Source organism: Bos javanicus, chromosome 4, assembly GCF_032452875.1.
Source record: "Bos javanicus breed banteng chromosome 4, ARS-OSU_banteng_1.0, whole genome shotgun sequence".
NCBI lineage: Eukaryota > Metazoa > Chordata > Mammalia > Artiodactyla > Bovidae > Bos > Bos javanicus.
The window spans coordinates 18,458,899-18,480,368 of NC_083871.1; positions in this window are offsets into that span (position 1 = coordinate 18,458,899).

Sequence of the window (21,470 nt, forward strand, 5' to 3'; positions counted from 1 at the left end):
TAATTACTATTTATAAGCATTAAGGAAATATGTTTTATAAAGTATTGCCCCACAGAAAGGACTTTTTGAGACCTACATTCTTCTCCTACTTCTCTCATTAGCTGTGTGAACTTGAGAAAAGTAATGTGTCCCAAATTCCTTAGCAATCATATGAAGAAACTATTATTTGTGCTTGAATATTCACACAGTCAAGGAACATATAATAAAAGTTTAAAATGCATTAAGAAGCACTCAATGTAAGTATGGAAATAAGCACTCACAGTTGATGGGAATCTAAAATAATTTGTGGAGAGGCTACATTAGCAAAACAACAACCTTAAAAATATATTATTCTGCAATTTCACTTCTAGAAATTTATCCTTAAAAAGAAATTTTAAAATGTTATATATCTATGTATATAAATATAACTAATAATGCTAAATGTATATTTTAAATTTTAATTAAAATATAAATTGATTTATCATTATAAAATGATAAAATATAAATATTAGAAGCATTTCTAAAAGTCTAACAATAAAGAATTGGCTGAATATAAATAGTTTCTTGAAAACATTCTAGAAAACAAATAAAAAAAGGATAGAAAATATTGAGCAGGCAATGGCACCCCACTGCAGTACTCTTGCCTGGAAAATCCCATGGATGGAGGAGCCTGGTGGGCTGGAATCCATGGGGTCGCTAAGAGTCAGGCAGGACTGAGTGACTTCACTTTCACTTTTCACTTTCATGCACTGGAGAAGGAAATGGCAACCCACTCCAGTATTCTTGCCTGGAGAATCCCAGGGACAGAGAAGCCTAGTAGGCTGCCGTCTGTGGGGTCACACAGAGTCAGACATGACTGAAGCGACTTAGCATGGTACCACTTTATAAAATGTTGCTAACATTGAGTGACCTCTTAATACATCCCTCCTAGTGTGTTAATCAGAGAAGGCAGTGGCAACCCACTCCAGTACTCTTGCCTGGAAAATCCCATGGACAGAGGAGCCTGGTAGGCTGCAGTCCATGGGGTCGCTAGGAGTCGGACACGACTGAGCGGCTTCACTTTCACTTTTCACTTGCATGCATTGGAGAAGGAAATGGCAACCCACTCCAGTGTTCTTGCCTGGAGAATCCCAGGGATGGGGGAGCCTGGTGGGCTGCCGTCTATGGGGTCACATGGAGTCGGACACGACTGAAGCAACTTAGCAGCAGCAGCAGTGTGTTAATACCACATTTATTATCACATTTAACACTTATGACTCAATAAGGCAAAGATTTTACCCCTGAACTACAGAAGAGTGAACTGAGGCTTACAGAGATGATAGAGCATATTCAAATTCACATAATAAGTAACAGAGCAGGGACTTAAACTTGGTGGCTCTGACTCCAGAGCCTGAGGTTTTTAAGTTTTACTGGTAATACTCTGTAATTTCTGTTTAATGGCTGGTTTTGATTTGGGGCCTTGTGGTGTTCATCCAAATATTTTCAAAAATGGAATAAAGACATGAAAGTCCAATTCTCTGTTCCTCTTAAAAATTGGAAGATCTATGAACTTTTGATCTTTAATGTGGCCAATCTGCCAAGGTATTAGTAGCAATTTCTTCAATTTCTTTTCTTTTTTTCTTCCTTTTAAATGTTGCTTGCACATCACAATTTACCACAATTAGTCTTACATACACTTTGAGGCTCTATACTTGGAAATTTTAGGCATTTAGTTTGAGATTTCTCTCTCTGTGTAAATACTGATAGAAAAACAGAATGATATACATATCAAAAATGAGTGGCAACACTACAGGGTAATTTATATTTTCTTAGCTTTTTTTGGGTGTATGTGCATGTTTTAAAAATACTCTGAAGTGAATAGGAAGCATTTGATAAAATAAAGGGCACATTGCTTAAAGTTGTCAGTAGATGGAAGAATTTATTTTATGTGTAAAGAAGCTTTGGGTCAGTCATGATTCCAGTTACTTCCTAAGTATAACTGTTTCATCTCCTGGATTAATCTTTCTAAATTATAGCTTTCAAAAAATAATTTCCCTGCTAAAAATATTTCAGTGGTTTCTAAGTTACCTTTGCAACCTTCTCTCCTGTTGCTCACAAATATACCAAATATTCATGCTTTCTTATATCTATACCACGTAAGTTGACCTTGACAGTACCTCTGAGCTCATCTCTGAATATGTGTTACATTTTCTATCTAACTATGCAGATCCTGCTGCTGAGTCATATCCAACTAACTAAGGTAAGTATCCACCTTTGAAATAAATTTTTTCCCTGTCTTAATCTGTGTGTGTGTGTGCACATGTGTGTGCATGCATGCATGTGTGTGTGTGTGTGTGTGTGTGTGTGTGTGGAGAGAGAGAGAGATTGGAGAAGACTCTTAAAAGTCCTATGGACTTCAAGGAGGTCAAACCAGTCAGTCCTAAAGCAAATCAACCCTGAATATGAAGGGTTAAATCTGAAACTGAAGACTGAATCTGAAATTTCAGTATTTTGGCAACCTGAAAAGAAGAGCCAATTCATTGGAAAAGACCCTGATGATGAGAAATATTGAAGGCAGGAGGAGAAGGGAATGATAGAGGACGAGATGGTTGGATGGCTTCACCAACTCAATACATATGAGTTTGAGCAAGCACCAGGAGATGGTGAAGGACAGAAAAGCCTGGCATGTTGCAGTCCATGGGGTCACAAAGAGTCAGACATGACTAAGTGACTGAACTCAACTGATGCATGTATATACACACACACACACATATATATATACACGTATATATGTGTGTATATATATATATATATATATATAGAGAGAGAGAGAGAGAGAGAGAACTTTTCCTCCTATAAATACTTAATGTCACTCATTATCTATAACAAGCATTTAACACAATATATGTGTAATACTTTACTTTGTATATGAAATTTTTCATGAACATACAGTTTACTAAATCTAATTGTAAATGTTTTAAGAGCAAGGGTTGACACTGCATTTTAGTTACAGAAAACAAGGGAAGAGATTGTATCCAGAAGGAAAAAAAAAAAGTAGTCAAAATCCCATGTTACACTTAAGTTAGGTTATAAAGAATACTAAAAAATATCTAATGCTTTGTACAGTTAAGACATTACTTTAGCATGGACCATACCAGATGGACTCCAAGGCCAATATAAGATTTTACCATAAGTATTACGATTGATAACAAAAAAAGCCAGATTGTGATGTCCAAATGAGTGCATTCTACTCAGTAAAGTCACTTTAGGTTTGCAAATATTGATTTCAAAGACATCTCCATTTCAGAACTTTTCTTTTCTAAACACTCCTTTCAAATTGCTCTAAAAAATTAAAGCTTTACTCTAAGAACACACAAATAGAAAACTGTGTTTTAAGGTTAACTGATATACCTATCAGTCAGGAACCCAGTAGGAAACCAAACCCAAAGTGATTGATTAAAGAATGCAATTAAGAGATGACTAAATGTTTTGAAAAGGGCTTCAAGAAAACTGACGAGGGATATAACAGAACACCATCCCTTGTCTGTGGTAGCTATCGTAGTGAGCAATCAGCAACACTAATGGTAAGGCAGTTTTAGTTAATGAAAGGGTAGTTACATGGAGAGGGCTAATGAGAAGGTGGTTTTGCTTCATCGTCCAATCTCTAACTGGTGCCTCCTATCACACAGCATAGCTGGAAGCAAGAGCACATAGGAGCCTGTTGATGCTGTCCGTCTCCATCAGCTTCCTGGGATGCAGCACAGGGTGCAGAGTGGAAGGTAGATCTAGAGGCAAATGAAAAATCTGCATAATTCAAAACATTGAGTCTGATTTCTAGAAATCTAATTACTTTCAGAGCCAAGCCTGTGAGTAAAGGAAGTAATAAATCAGAAATCATATTATTTTTCCTTCCCTACACATCCAGTTCTCTAAATTTAAAAATTTAAGAGGCATTGTGTCTATGAAAGATTAAACTTGCTAAACAAAAGCCCAAACCACCAGCTTCCAGAGTATCAGCAAATGTTTCAGACTTGTTTGTCTGATACTTATAGATGACTTTTTTGAAGCCAATAATTAACTAGTTCACTAGGGCCTAGCCTGCCTAAATGTCCGACCCTTGCTGTAGACAACAAAAGGAGAGCCTGGATGTTCTAATCATATACCAAGACTCGACCTGCTGATGGCATGAGGATGGAGAGAAGCTCTAGTACTACTGCTCTCTCTTAGGCAGGTGCAGGTAGGCAAGGCATCTGATGTCCTAGCTGTTTGGTAAATGGTGAGAACATACAATGTATTTGTTAGCAGAGCCTACGCAGCAGAAGGTAATCCTTGTTAAACTGATAACAAAAATTATGAAAGGGAATTTTATCGATTGTTATTCCACCACTTGTGGGTTAAGAAATGTGGAAGTTGAGGGCATTGAGCCTATCTGGAGAGATGCTCTTTTCCATTAGTACATTTCTTTTTTTTTTTAATTTTTTGCATGCTCAGAATTACTCTCAAAAACAGGTGAAAAAATAAAGTAGGATAGGTGGCTCAGTTGGTAAAGAATCTGCCTGCAATGCAGGAGACCCAGGTTCAATCCCTGGATGGGGAAGATCCCCTGGCAGAGGGCATGGCAACCCATTCCAGTATTCTTGCCTGGAAAATTCCATGGACAGAGGAGCCTGGTGGGCTACAGTTTGTGGGATCTCAAAGAGTGGGACATGACATAGTGTTCAATCACCACCTTTATGTTATCTAGGTTTAAATGGGAAAGTACACCAACTTAGTGTCTGAACCACCACCAACCACCATTTTTGTTATCTAGGTTTAAATGGGAAAGCACTGGAAATTTGTAGCTAATCAATATATTAAAGGATAGGTTGGGCCGAATTAGAAAAATTAAAATTGTATCTTGTCACTTTTGTGAGTCTAATGTTATCTTTCTTACTTTTTAACTGTGAACTTAATCAAAAAAAAAAAAAAAAAACAGATGAAAGTCATATGGCCAACACTATAGAAAAAAAAATAATTCAATTTAAAACCATTTCCTATAAATTCTGTAGTAATGGTTTGGGTTTTAAAAGCTGCCTTCTGGGATATAAACTAAAAATGAGTTGTAGCCATTTATGTTCCCAATGCTTCCTTCATTTCAGCGGTTCCCACTTTCCATCCCCTTGTTTGTCATTCAAGTCTTTATATTTCAAGGGGATTTGTGTAGAACTAATGGGGCTCAGCTCTCACGTTATTAAAACTCTGCTTGGTTTCACTTTTCACAATGCCGGCTCTTCTAGCTGTTGCTGCCAGTCATTAGAGCCCAGTGTGCTTCAGGAGGCAACACTGTAAACAAGGTAGATGTCAAGGGTCAAACCAGCGAGGAAGGCAGAGAAACCATAGGAAACCAAAGACACGTACTGTGGGGAACAATATCTACGTCTTAAAGTTTGGGTTTGCCCAGTGCTTAAATGGAGCTGTGTGAAATCAAAACCCCCAAGTTTTCACTTGCTGTATTTGCCAGCGAGAGAGCCAGTCTCCTTCGCACAGACTACCTTTTCTACACGGTCCCCTTGCTCTCCAAGCACTTAAGAGTGCAGGCCCAGTGCTGTGCAGCCAACAAATCACAAAGCGTGCCTGCACTCTGCTATGTATCAAAGTCTCTTAATATGCCAACAAAGTTCTCCAAGGTCAGGAAAGCAGTTTATCAACCTTTTATAATATCTTATAGCAGCAATAAATTTATTCTAGTGTGGGACCTATGAATATTTCAGACGCTCTGTGAGAAAAGCTCTTTGGCTTAAGACAGTCATGTACCTGAGTTTGGGCTCAAGAAAGAACCATTGTTCTCGTCATCTCACTTTTATTGCTGTTTAGCTCCAATTAATGCAGTTTTTCAAGGTGCTTTCTGCTGTACCTTACTGTTAAATTTAATTTCAAAGAGCTTTTCACTTAAAAAACACTTTAATTATTTTGTACACTTATAAAAAATTTCTGATTATGTACTGTATTAAACCTTCAAAGAAACACAGGATTCTTTTTTCTTTTTTTTCTCAAACATCCCATGGAAAATTAGTTTTATGCTTTGAGTTTTTGTTATTTTTTTCCCTTTCTCCCTTAATATTTTTCTTTTTTCTTACCTATTTCACTTTAATTGAAATAGGTCATGTAACAATTTAGTAGAACATTGTAATATAGTCAAGCAGAGACTTTTATCTATTTTCAGAGTAGATATTGGGCTGGCCAAAAAGTTCATTTCAGTTCTTCTGTAAGCTCTTATGGAAAAACCCAAGCAAACTTTCTGAGCAACACAATAATATTAATATTTCATCCATTATCCAGATTCAGTTCAGTTCAGTCACTCAGTTGTGTTCAACTCTTTGCAGTCTCATGGACTGCAGCATGCCAGGCTTCCCTGTCCATCATCAACTCCTAGAGCTTACTCAAACTCATGTCCATTGAGTCAGTAATGCCATCCAACCATCTCACTCTCTGTCGTCCCCTTCTCCTTCTGCCTTTAATCTTTCCCAGCATCAATGTCTTTACCAATGAGTCAGTTCTTTGCAGCAGGTGGTCAAAGTATTGGAGTTTCAGCTTCAGCATCAGCCCTCTCAATGAATATTCAGGACTGATTTCCTTTAGGAGGGACTGGTTGGATCTCCTTGCAGTCCAAGGGACTTTCAAGAGTCTTCTGCAACACCACAGTTCAGAAGCATCAATTCTTCGGCGCTCAGATTTCTTTATGGTCCAACTCTCACATCCATACATGACTACTGGCAAAACCATAGCTTTGACTAGACATACATTTGTCCACAAAGTAATGTCTCTGCTTTTTAATATGCTATCTAGGTTTGTCATAGTTTTTCTTCCAAGGAACAATTGTCTTTTAATTTCATGGCTGCAGTCACCTTTTGAAGTGATTTTGGAGCCCAAGAAGATCAAGTCTGTTGCTGTTTCCATTGTTTCCCCATCTATTTGCCATGAAATGATGGGACCGGAAGCCATGATCTTAGTTTTTTGAATGTTGAGTATTAAGCCAGCTTTTTCATTCTCCCCTTTCACTTTCATCAAGAGGCTCTTTAGTTCCTCTTCTCTATCTGCCATGAGGGTGGTGTCACTGGCATATCTGAGATTATTGACATTTCTCTAGGCAACCTTGATTCCATCTTGTGCTTCACCCAGCCCAGTATTTTGCATGATATATTCTGCATATAAGTTAAATAAACAGGGTGACAATATACAGCCTTGTAATATTTTTTCTCCCAATTTGGAATCGGTCCATTGTTTCATGTCCGTCCTAATTGTTGCTTATTGACTTGCATACAGATTTCTTAGGAGGCAGCTAAGTTATTCCTATCTCTTGAAGAATTTTTCACAATTTTGTTATCCACACAGTCAAAAGTTTTATTGTAGACAATGAAGCAGAAGAAGATGTTTTTCTGGAATTCTCTTGCTTTTTCTATGATCCAATGGATATTGGCAATTTGTTCTCTGATTCCTCTGCCTTTTCTAAATCCAGCTGGAATATCTGGAAGTTCTCAGTTCATGTCCTTTTGAAGCCTGGCTTGGAGAATTTTGAGCACTACTTTGCTAGCGTATGAGATGACGGCAATTGTGCAGTAGTTTGAACATTCTTTGGCATTTCATTTATTTGGGATTGGAATGAAAACTAACCTTTTCTAGTCCTGTGGCCACTGTTGAGTTTTCCAAATTTTCTGGCATATTGAGTGCAGCACTACAACAGCATCATCTTTTAGGATTTGAGATTATTTATTGTTAATTCTCAGGTACCCTCAAAAATTCTTTAACAGTGTCCTCATATTAGAAAATAATTATTTACAGACTTATGTTTGAGGCAACTTTAAAGTACTAGTAATGAGGAGGGAATGGAAGTAGAAACTTTTTTCCTATTAGCCAACTTCAAAAATTATGCACTATCATGCCAGAGTCATGATTCAAAGATTTTTTTAGATTAATGGGGCAGAAATTATTTTTTCCATATTTTTTCATATATACATGAGCACACATACATGCATATATATACCCTTTCCTCAGCAAATGACTCCCTAATACTTATTATTATAGTTTAGATCCACAAAGTGATATTTATATGTTGCTCATTTAGAAAGATTCTCAATGAATTTGGGTTTAGTTTGAACCTGACTCATTCTAAGATTAATTTTGTTTTGCTTTGTTTTCTCTTTTATATATAACCAGCACCTCCTGATTATATATTTTGCTCATATTTATAAACTTGCTCTTGTATGGTACTTCCTTGTAATGAACCTGCTGTGAAGTTACTTACCTGCTTTCCTGACAGCTTTTTAGGTCAAATTTATTTTTCATATTTGTGACTTTTGTTCACAGGTGTCATCATTGAATATGGTATGTAATATCTGCTCTGAACGTTTACCTCTGCCTGATCAGTTCTATATTATGACTTTATTATTACTATCCACTTCTTGGAAATGAGATTTCTGATACTAAGATTAGCCCCTCTCCATATAACTTTCTTATTATGTGTACCTCCAGCCCACATATCATCTCAGCTCCAACAAAGCTGACTGGATTTGGTCCTGGGATATTATTTCTGTATGAGCTCTCTGAAATACCTTCTCTTTGCCTTTCTTCATAATTTAAATGCTCTGACAAAATTACATGTGAATGAGGAGGAAAAACACATAATTGTTTTCAGTCATATTATCTCTCCCAATCTATAATAGATTATGATTTTTTAAGTTGTAGAAACTCTTCTGTACTCATGCTGTCTAATATGAGACATTAAAAGTGAGAAAAAATTTATATGGATTTATAGTACAGTTCACAATGGATCTATAATACAGTCAAAACATAAACATATTCAATAAACTAGTACAAAATAAATTCACATGTATAACCACTACTCTGCTCTTCAAACAGAACATCACAAGCACTCCAGAAACTCCTTTTATGCCTTTCTTCCAATTGTTACTCTTGTCTTCACCAAAATTAGCCTGCCTTTAAAATCACTGTTTAATTTTTGCCTGAGCTTGGACTTCAAATAAATGGGATAATAGAGTATGCATTGTTATCCATCTATATTCTAGAGTCAATATTTTTTGTGACAGTTATCCATATTGTGCAGCTGTACTTTATTCAGTTTCATTGTTTCATCACATTCCACTGAATTAACATTTACAATTGATTGCAATGTTGATAAGTATTTGGGTTTACAGTTTCTTATGGCTAGAGATCATGCTGCTAGGAACATTTTTTGTATATGTCTCTTCCTGTATGTCTGCACAAATTTCTGTTAGGTAGATGCCTTAACATGAGTATGAATAATGAAATTGCTAAATCTTAAGGAATATATATGTTTAAGTGGAAAGTCAAATAGTTTTCTAAACATAACAACTTGCATTGCTGCTGCTTCATATCTTCACAGGCATTTGATTTAACTTCAGCTGTCTGCTGGATCTATAATGATATCCAATGTGCTTTAAATCCCTAATGATAGTAAGTGGAAAAAAGTGTTAGTCACTCAGTCATGTCCGATTCTGTGACCCAATGGACTATATAGCCCACCAGGCTCCTTTGTTCATGGGATTCTCCAGGCAAGAATACTGGAGTGGGTTGCCATTCCCTTCTCCAGGGGATCTTCCTGACCCAGAGATGGAACCCTGGTCTCCTATATTGCAGGTAGATTTGTTACTGTCTGAGGGATGTAAAGTGAGCACCTATTCATATGTGTATTTGCCCTTTGTGTATAAAATACAGTTTAATGCAAATTCAAGTCTATTGTCAAATTTTCTTTTTCCTTTCTGTAAAAGTTGATATATAGGGTTTTTAAATATCTTATGAACATGAGCAAATGTTTGAAATATCTCTCCTACTCTGTGAATTACCAGAATCTCTGTGATATTGTGGACTATAATATATTGATTTTAATGCAGTCCAATTTGAGAATCTTTTCTTTCATGAACAGTGTTGTTTTTCTCATCTTTAAACAATCAATTTTTGTGCTGTGGAACTGAGGGTAATCTTGGTAATTTTCTGTGATATCTATTATGTATTAACTCTTGGTTGTGTCTCAAACCTTTGTGTTTTCCAATCTGCCCTCTGTTCTAGCAGCTTTCAGAGTTGATGATTTACCGATAAGATAGGAGAAAATGGAGTTAGACACAGACACTAGATACTGAAGAAGTGGCTCAGCTGCTGGGATGTGATAATGTCTGGCTGGAACCAGCTGGACCTATTTTGTAAAAAGGAAGGTAAATGGAAAGGAAAGTCTTATATGTCCAAATGTTTATGACCTTATTCCAAGATCCAGATCTAAGAAACTCCCGCTGGGTATGCCTTCTTTAGAAGGCACAGAAGCTTGGTTTTTTAGATGATCCCCTTATGAGTCCACCTCCTCCAGGTCCACACTGGGGAACTACTACCTGCAATTCTTCGAGTTGACAGTCTTCCAGATGGCCTACCACTAGCACTGCAGCTGGGCTGCTGGAAGCCACACCATCTTATCCCTCCAGCCCTGTCCTGTATCCTCCTTTACTGGAGGTGAGTCCTGCCAGTACTACACAAACCAGGGCTACTTACCAGCCTCCCAGTACCAAACTGCCCTTTAAGGAAAGTGCTGGCAGGTGATGGAGGATCAGAGTCCACATCCCTTTTCCTATGGCTGACCTAGATAGTTGAAAAAAGAAATTTGGGTGTTTTTCTGAGGACGCCAGTCAGTTCCTAAAGGAATTTACCAACCTGAAAATACCCTATGAACCTACTTAGGGGGACCTACAAGCCTCCTTTCTACCTGCTGCATCGTTGAAAAAAAGCTGGATCCTTGGTACAGCTCAGGCATACGCCAGTGAATTGGCAGACTGAAATCAGGGACATACAATCTACTTTACTGGAGGAGATGCAACTTCTGGCCAAGACCCCCATTGGGAATACCAACAGGGAGGTAGAAGGTTTGAACACAAGAACCACATAATAACTTGCCTTACCGTTATACAGTGGAGGTGACAAATAAATTCAAGAGATTAGATCTGGTAGATAGAGTTCCTGAAAAACTGTGGATGGAGGTTTATAACATTGCACAGGAGACAGTGACCAAATCCATCTCCAAGAAAAATAAATGCAAGAAGGCAAAGTACATGTCTGAGGAAGCCTTATAAATAGGTGAGAAAAGAAGGGAAGTGAAAGGCAAAGGAGGAAGGAAACAATAATCCCAACAGAGTACAGCATTTCAGAGAATAGCAAGGCTTCTTAAGTGAACAACACAAAAAATAGAGAAAAAAACATAGAATGGAAAAGATGAGAGATTTCTTCAAGAAAATTGGAGATACCAAGGGAACATTTCATAAAATGATGGGCACAATGAAGGACAGAAATCGCATTGACCTAACAGAAGCAGAAGCGATTAAGATAACCATGATGGTATGGTCACTCACTTAGAGCAGACATCCTGGAATGTGAAGTCAAGTAGGCCTTAGGACGCGTTATGAGGAACAAAGCTAGTTGAGGTGATGGAATTCCAGCTGAGCTATTTAAAATCCTAAAAGAAGATGCTGTTAAAGTGTTGCACTCAATATGGCAGCACATTTGAAAAATTCAAGAGTGGCCAGAAGACTGGAAAAGATCAGTTTTCATTCCAATGAGTGTCAATGTCATTGACAATGTCAATGAATGAAAGGCAATGTCAAAGAATGTTCAAACTACCATACGATTACACTCATTTCACATGCTAAGCAAGATTATGTTCAAAATCCTTCAAGCTAGGCTTCAATAGTATGTGAACCAAGAACTTTTATATGTGTAAGCTGGATTTAGAAAAAGCAGAGAAACCAGAGATCAAATGCCAGTATCTGCTGGATCATAGAAAATGCAAGGGAATTCCAAAAAGACATCTACTTCTGCTTCACTGACTATGCTAAAGCCTTTGACTATTTGGATCACAACAAACTGTGGAAAATTATTAGACAGGAATACCAGGCCTTACCTGCCTCCTGAGAAAACTGTATGCAGGTCAAGAAGCAACAGTTAGAACTGAACATGGAACAATGAACTGATTCAAAATCGGGAAAGGATTACACCAAGGCTGTATATTGTCACCCTGTTTATTTAACATGTAGGCAGAGTGCATCATGTTTAATGCCAGGCTGGATGAAGCTTATGCTGGAATCAAGATTGCTGGAAGAAATATCAATAACCACAGATAAGCAGATGATACCACTCTAATGGCAGAAAGAGAAGAGGAACTAAAGAGCCTCTTGATGAAGGTGAAAGAGAGTGAAAAATCTGGCTTAAAACTCACCATTCAAAATATGAAGATCATAGCATCTGGTCCCATCATCTCATAGTAAATAGATGCGGGAAAATTAGAAAGAGTGACAGATCTTATTTTCTTGGACTCCAAATCACTGTGGATGGTGAATGCAGTCATGATATTAAAAGAAACTTTCTCCTTGGAAGAAGAGGTATGAGCAACCCAAACAGTGTATTAAAAAGCAGAGACATCACTTTACTGACAAAAGTCCGTATAGTCAAAGTCCAATAGCCATGTATGGATGTGAGTGTTGAACCATAAGTAAGGTTGGGTGGTGAAGAGTTGATGCTTTTGAACTGTGATATTGTATAAAACTCTTGAGATCCCCTTGGACAGCAAGTAGGCCAAACCAATCAATGCTAAAGGAAATCATGGCAGAAAGCAAATAACTAAAGAGCCTCTTGATGAAAGTGAAAGAGGAGAGTGAAAAAGTTGGCTTTAAACTCAACATTCAGAAAACTAAGATCATGACATCTGGTCCCATCATTTCATTGCAAACAGATGGGGAAACAACGGAAACAGTGACAGACTTTTTGTTTTTTGGGCTCCAAAATCACTGCAGATGGTGACTGCAGTCATGAAATTAAAAGAGGCTTGCTCCTCAGAAGAAAAGCTATGATCAAACTAGACAGCATGTTAAAAAGCAGAGACATTACTTTGCTGGCAAAAGTCCATCTAGTCAAAGCTATGGTTTTTCCAGTATTCATATATGATGTGAATGTAGGACTATAAAGAAAGCTGAATGCCACAGAATTGATGCTTTTGAACTGTGGTGTAGCAGAAGACTCTTGAGAGTCCCTTGGATTGCAAGGAGATCAAACTAGTTAATCCTAAAGAGATCAGTCCTGAATTTTCATTGGAAGGACTGATGTTGAAGCTGAAACTCCAATATTTAGACCACCTGATGTGAAGAACTAACTCATTGGAAAAGACCCCGATGCTGGGAAAGACTAAAGGCAGGAGGAGAAGGTGATGACAGAGGACAAGATGGTTGGAGCATCACCGACTCGATGGACATGAGTTTGGGCAAGATTTGGGAGTTGATGATGGACAGGCAAGCCTGGTGTGCTGCAGTCCATGGGGTTGCAAAGAATCAGACATGACTGAGAGCTGAACTGAACTGAAAAGAAATCAACCCCGAATATTCATTGGAAGGACTGACTTTGAAGATGAAGCTCCAATACTTTGGCCACCTGATTTGAAGACCTGACTTCCCCTGACACTGGGAAAGACTGAGGGCAAGAGAAGGAAGTGACAGGAGATGAGATGGCTGGGTGGCATCACCAACTCAATGCACATGACTTTGAGCAAACTCCAGAAATAGTGAAGGTCAGGGAAGCCTGACATGCTGCAATCCATGGGCTCACAAAGAGTCTGACATGACTGAGCAACTGAACAACAACAACATTCTTAGAACCAGACAATGGAAAATAATTAAGCATTTCCACAAATTCTCCCACTTAGGGTGGGACTCCCTATTCAAAGTGGTTATTCAAGTGTTCCTGGGTAAGCCTGTTCCAAACTGTTAAAAATGTTTGAGAACTCTGCCTAAAATGACCCAAGAAGCCACCCAACACCTCCATCCCTAACTCAGCCCATATTATCCAAGATAATTCCAAGGTTAAATTTACACAGAAACTTACAGAATGATATTACTAACAAACCTTCCTTCACTGCCAAGGTGATCGAACAGGTTTCCTCAACTTCGAGTGTTAATTACCAACTCCATTCTTCCTGGAGACTCCAATCATCAGGTATGGTAGAAAAAGCAAATAATATTCTAAAAAAAACTCTTGTCATGAGACTTCAGAAACTTGGGTCTCCCTCCTGTCTGTAGCCTTTCAATGGGCCAAAATGGCCCAAAAAGCAATTTAAAACTCAGCCCATTAGAAATGACTTATGGGAGAATCCTTTTTGACTTCAGATCTTGTTTGATGAGTAAACCCACAAATTAGTCTCCCACAGTATTAGCTTGAGCCAAGTTCAAAGAGCCCTCCAAGAATACAGGAACAAATTATTACTCACCCCTACAAAAGTAAAGTTGAGGTCTCCATCCAATCAAGGTACTTTGTCCTACTAAAAACTTGGAAGGAAGCGTCCCCTGATGACCAGCTACAATCAAAATGTAAGGGACCATATCAGTGTTACTAAGCATCTCAACTGCCCTCAAGCTATAGGGAGATAGTAGTTGGTTATATATGTCTAAAATAAAACCGTGTCTTATAAATTCCAATAGAAGCCAGAGAGACCTACTCTCACAAGCCAGTGGAAGACCTCAGATACTGGTTCAAGAGAATAAATAAGTTACTTCAAGTGGCTGTAGTGGGTTGGCCTGGTATTCCTTGTGATTTTATCATTAATTTATCATTTTATCATAGTGGCTGTTATTCTGTCACTTTTCGGAACCCTCTGCCTGATAAACATCTTCTTTGCCCCTGCCGGGTCTGAAAAAATAAATAGTAATATGATATCAAAAACCATCCTCCTAGTAGGACTTCTCACAATGGTTGTGATTTAGGGGGAGTAGGAAAAGTATGATTTTGTAAATGTACCTAAAATAGTCACCTGGGGAGAAAAACTAATTAATTGTTGGAGTGGCCATAAAAGCCCTGGCTTACAACAAACATTAGGATTCCTAGATGGCTCAGTGGGTATACAATCTGCCTGCAATGAAGGAGATACAGTTTCAATCCCTGATTCAGGAAGATTCCCCTGGAGGAGGGCATGGCAACCCACTCCAGTATTCTTGACTGGAGAATCCCTTGGATAGAGGAGCCTGGCAGGCTACAGTCCATAGGGTCACAACTGAAGGGACTGAGCATACACACATGCACAACAAGCATTACAGGTACAAATAGGCACATACAACAAGAGTATTATCAACTCAAACACATGGGGGAAATAGCCTCCACTGATCTGAACATGATAGACAATTCCTATCAGGTTCAACACCTTGCCTATGTGATTCTTTTCAAAGAGTGCCTTAGAACTTTTTCATTAAACATGGCTCCTATTGTTATTCAGAAAACCCATCATGCTTTTGATGCCACCACACATTTCATAGTCCTCTTGGCTATGGAAATCCTCTTTGGAGCAATCCTTGGCCACAGGATGGTAATATCACTATAGCATTTTGGAACCCAGACCCAAACTGCATTCCTAGCAATGCCTCTATTCTGTATGTTTATAATAAAGACCAGATCCAAGGATCCTACAGGATAAGGATAGTTATTGTTTTTAGGCCACTAGTCTTGTTCAACTCTTTTGTGACCCATGGACTCCTCTGTCCATGGGATTTCCTAGGTAAGAATACTGGAGTGGGTTGCCATTTCCTACTTCAGGGATCTTCCTAACCCAGGGATCGAACCCACATCGCCTGCACTGAAGGTGGCCTCTTCACTGAGCCATCTGGAATGCCTCCACAGGGATAGAATGGAGAGAATGGACTAAAAGTTGGGCTAGAAATTGTCAGACTTTGTGGAAGTAATGGATAAAACTCTCTTACTACACCATCTCATCAAGCCAAGGGCAGGGAATACTCCTGGACTTAATTATTCTCAGTATGTTAAAGGGCCCTTATCTCTGCACCGTGTTCATAATTTGTCCCTTCCTAGGATCCGGACAGCTGCTTCCCTTTTAAATTCTTCTATTCCCAGATCTCTTATTGAATCTTCAGGGTATGTCTGCATATGCGGCACGCCCCTAAATGAGGACCCAAAGACAAGGCCACTTCAGGGAAAATTTGGCCCCTCTGCAGATGCTTATCCTTATATTGATAATGTGTAGCACAAAGAAGAGTGCACATTAGGACAATTGGCCCCAGTTACAGTCACTCTACATAAAAATAGTCAGTGCCATCCCAGGTGGGCCATTGATTAATATTGGCAGGAGTAGGGCTGACAGGGAGATTAACAGCTCCATAGGGAGGCTTTGCCTAACATGAGGTAACCTTAGAAAATCCATCCAACAGTTTAAGGCACCTAGCCCTGAGCACTGGAAACACCCTAAACAGATTTTCAACTTGTTTAAACTCACTAGCCAATGTGGTCATGGACAATAGATTGGCCTTAGATTACTTGCTGGCCAAGCAGGGTAGTGTTGGTGCAATCATAAACAAAATCTATGATACCTATGTTAATAAATTAGTCCAGATCAAGAAGAACATTAAAAAGATTTATGAATAAGCATCCTGTTTGTATCACTACAACCAGGAGTCAAACCCTAATGCCATCTGGTCCACCATTAAGAGTGCCCTCCCTAACCTTACTTGTTTGTTGCCTGTCCTGGGATCAGTAATGGTCATTCCCTTATTCTTTCTCTTTAACCTCTTGGCAAAGGTCCTGTCTTCCAGATAACAACAGTTCCATGTCAAAATGACAATGCCTCTGTGTGGATTCTAGTCCATATCACCCTCTGACTTAAAACAAGAAGTTGTCCTGCCCTGAGAAACTTAGACCAGGCATTTTGCTCCCTGACAGGCAAAGTCAATGTCCCTGACCAGTCCTGAAACACCTATAGAAGACTGACCATTGCCCTTCTTTGCCCATAAGAATATGGAAGTAAAACTTCTGAGGGGGGAATAAGACACAAGGAAAAGGAATTAAACACAATGCTAGATACTGAAGAAGGGGCTCAGCTGTTGGGATGTAATAGAGACCTACTGGAACCAGCTGAAACCAAGGTGGCTTTGGGAATAGTCTGGTCATTGACCTTTAGCTCATTGTAATACTAAAAAACATCCCCTCTTAACCATGGCAGTTCCCAGGGGAATGATAAAAGTCCACAAAGTAAGCAGTAGCCCAATTCCTGGGAAATCCCCACCCTACCTCCCAATAGCAAGAATATCCATCCCACTCATTAGCCTATGAAATTACTTAGCCCATAAAAACCAAAGACCCCACATCCTTCTGCCACTCTCACTTTCCCAGGTGACATCAGGCCCTGGGGCCATTCCTCTCACTTTCTGAAATGGTCCAAATTCTGCCTAGGGAATGAGTATCTCTCTAAATAAACTTGCTTTCCCTTTACCCTGACTGACTTTTGGATGATTTCTTGCAGGAAGCCAAGGACCCTCACTTGGCAGTCTTAAGACTCCTCCAGGCCCCAGGACATGACACTTCTCTCTCCTACAACACCAAGACTCATCAGTGTCCCAAAGGGGAGAATCAGAGCCAACATCTAGATAAAGACTGTTTAGAAGCTGGACCTTCAGTCATCAGCTAGGGAAGTATGTAGTCAAAACCCCTTCCAGGGAGAAACTTGAAGATGAGCATTTTTACCTGTTCTCTCTGCACCCAGTCCTGGTATACAGGCATGGCATAGGGATGGGGTGGATTCCTGTTCCTGTTTAAAAAATTGCCTGTAATTGATCCTTGGCTTAAATGCCACATATTTATGTCTCTATATTAATATTATTGTTTAACAGAATATTCTATTATTGTTGTGGTTTAGTTCCTAAGTCTTGTCCAACTCTTTGTAACCGCATGGACTGTAGCCCACCAAGCTCCTCTGTCCATGGAATTTTCCAGTCAAGAATACGGTAATGGATAGCCATTTCCTTCTCCAAGGGATTTTCCTGACCCAGTGATCAAACCCATGTCTCCTGCATTGGCAAGCAGATTCTTTACCACTAAGCCACTTAGAACATTTGCTGAATGGATATATTAGAAGGAATACATTTTTTTTCATTTGAATTTCCTTTTGCAGAGTTATTTAAAGAGAAAGAAAACCAGTGCTTTTTTTTTTTTTTTTTCCCCAAGAGCTCAGTTTTTTATGAGCAAATTAGTTAATGGCTTTCCAAAGATACCTTGGAAATATAGGATGATATTTCATGTAATGTTAATATTTAAGCTCTTTAGAAATAAAAAGTATAGACCGACATGGATACTAAAAAGAAAAAGTAAAAAAAAAAATCTGACCTGCAATAACTCTATACTTTTAGGTTTGTCTGACACAGTAACATTATTCTATTCATTCTTAACTGGCTCAGCCCTCTCTGATCCTCTAGGTTGCTAGAGCAAACGCATCCTTGGCCCAAAATGAGATGTTTCATCTACTAGTTTGAAGGCTGTTAAAAAAAAACAAAAACTTTGCTTCTAGTAGTCAATGCTTTCCTCCGAAATACTCTGTTGATTCACAAAGCTGTCTGAGAAATCCATGATGTAGCTGCAGTGTCAGCCTGAATGAGGATAAAGTACCCATTTGGAGATCAGATAATTTACTGTACTGGCTAAAGGGTTACTCACATTTGATATAAAGACAGGCGTTAAAAAATCTATTAAGGCTGAGTTATATTCTGTAGCCACCATCTTGTTACAATTAGTATTTCATTTTAATTGTGCTGCTCTACAACTTCTTATGAAAAGATACTCAATGTGAACTCAAAACAAGTTTTTTTTTTTTTTTTTTACTTTAATAGACTATTAGTCCATAGAACACTTTCTTACCATTCTCTGGATTATATATGGTATGGAGACTTTCACTTTACATGGTCATGGAAGTGACATGAAGTTTGCATTTAGTTTGTTTTTCAGTTCAGTTCAGTTCAGCTCAGTCGCTCAGTTGTGTCTGACTCTTTGCGACCCCATGAATCGCAGCACGCCAGGCCTCCCTGTCCATCACCAACTCCCGGAGTTCACTCAGACTCATGTCCATCGAGTAGGTGATGCCATCCAGCCATCTCATCCTCTGTCGTCCCCTTCTCCTCTTGCCCCCAATCCCTCCCAGCATCAGAGTCTTTTCCAATGAGTCAACTCTTCGCATGAGGTGGCCAAAGTACTGGAGTTTCAGCTTTAGCATCATTCCTTCCAAAGAAATCCCAGGGCTGATCTCCTTCAGAATGGACTGGTTGGATCTCCTTGCAGTCCAAGGGACTCTCAAGAGTCTTCTCCAACACCACAGTTCAAAAGCATCAATTCTTTGGTGCTCAGCCTTCTTCACAGTCCAATTCTCACATCCATACATGACAACTGGAAAAACCATAGCCTTGACTAGATGAACCTCTGTTGGCAAAGTAATGTCTCTGCTTTTGAATATGCTATCTAGGTTGGTCATAACTTTCCTTCCAAGGAGTAAGCGTCTTTTAATTTCATGGCTGCAGTCACCATCTGCAGTGATTTTGGAGCCCAGAAAAATAAAGTCTGACACTGTTTCCCCATCTATTTCCCATGAGGTGATGGGACCGGATGCCATAATCTTTGTTTTCTCAATGTTGAGCTTTAAGCCAACTTTTCACTCTCCACTTTCACTTTCATCAAGAGGCTTTTGAGTTCCTCTTCACTTCTGCCATAAGGGTGGTGTCATCTGCATATCTGAGGTTATTGATATTTCTCCCAGCAATCTTCATTTCAGCTTGTGTTTCTTCCAGTCCAGCGTTTCTCATGATATACTCTGCATATAAGTTAAATAAACAGGGTGACAATATACAGCCTTGATGAACTCCTTTTCCTATTTGGAACCAGTCTGTTGTTTCATGTCCAGTTCTAACTGTTGCTTCCTGACCTGCATACAAATTTCTCAAGACACAGATCAGGTGGTCTGGTATTCCCATCTCTTTCAGAATTTTCCACAGTTGATTGTGATTCACACAGTCAAAGGCTTTGGCATAGTCAATAAAGCAGAAATAGATGTTTTTGTGAAACTCTCTTGCTTTTTCCATGATCCAGCGGATGTTGGCAATTTGATATCTGGTTCCTCTGCCTTTTCTAAAACCAGCTTGAACATCAGGAAGTTCACGGTTCACATATTGCTGAAGCCTGGCTTGGAGAATTTTGAGCATGACTTTACTAGCATGTGAGATGAGTGCAATTGTGTGGTAGTTTGAGCATTCTTTGGCATTGCCTTTCTTTGGGATTTGAATGAAAATGGACCTTTTCCAGTCCTGTGGCCACTGCTGAGTTTTCCAAATTTGCTGGCATATTGAGTGTAGCACTTTCACAGCATCATCTTTCAGGATTTGGAATAGCTCAACTGGAATTCCATCACCTCCACTAGCTTTGTTCATAGTGATGCTTTCTAAGGCCCACTTGACTTCACAATCCAGGATGTCTGGCTCTAGGTCAGTGATCACACCATCATGATTATCTGGGTTGTGAAGATCTTTTTTGTACAGTTCTTCTGTCTATTCTTGCCATCTCTTCTTAAAATCTTCTGCTTCTTTTCATTGTTAGTATATAGAAATGCAAGTGATTTCTGTGTATTGATTTTGTATCCTGAAACCTTGCTAAATTCACTGATTATCTCTAATAATTTTCTGTTACTATCTATATGGAATTCTATGTACAGAATGGCTTTCCTAAATTCACTGATTATCTCTAATAATTTTCTGTTACTATCTATATGGAATTCTATGTACAGAATGGCTTTCCTAGTGGCTCAAATGATAAAACATCTGCCTGCAATATGGAAGACCTGGGTTCGATCCCTGGGTTGGGAAGATCCCCTGGAGAAGGAAATGGCAATCCAGTACACTACCCTTGCCTGGAGAAGCCCATAGACAGAGGAGCCTGGGAGGCTACAGTGCATGGGGTCGCAAAGAGTCAGACACAACTAAGCGAATTCACTTTCTTTCTTTCTTTCTATGTAAAGTATCATGTCATCTGCAACAGTGAAAACTTTACTTCTGTTCATCTGGATTTCTTTTCTTTTTTTCTTTTCTCTGATTGCTGTAGCTAGGACTTCCAAAACTATGTTGAATAATAGTGGTGAAAATGGACACCTTTGTTTTGTTCCTGATCTGAGGGGGAATGCTTTCAGGTTTTCTCTGTTGAGAATAATGCTTGCTGTAGGCTTATCATACGTGGCCTTTACTACGTTGAGCTAAGTTTCTCCTATGCCCATTTTTTGAAGAGTTTTAATCAAAAATGGGTGCTGAATATTGTCAAATGCTTTTTATGCATCTAATGAGATTATCATATGGTTTTTATCTTTGAATTTGTTAATATGGTGTATCACATTGATTGCTTTGTGTATACTAAAGAATCCTTGCTTTCCCTGGAGTAAACCCAACTTTGATCATGGTGTAGAAGCTTTTTTTTTTTTTTTTAATCTAATTTAAATTTATTTATTTTAATTGGAGGCTAATTACTTTATAATATTGTATTGGTTTTGCCATACCTCAACATGAATCCAACACGAGTGTACACGTGTTCCCCATCCTGAACCCCCCTCCCACTCCCTCCCTGTACCATCCATCTGGGTCATCCCAGTACACCAACCCCAAGCATCCTGTAAC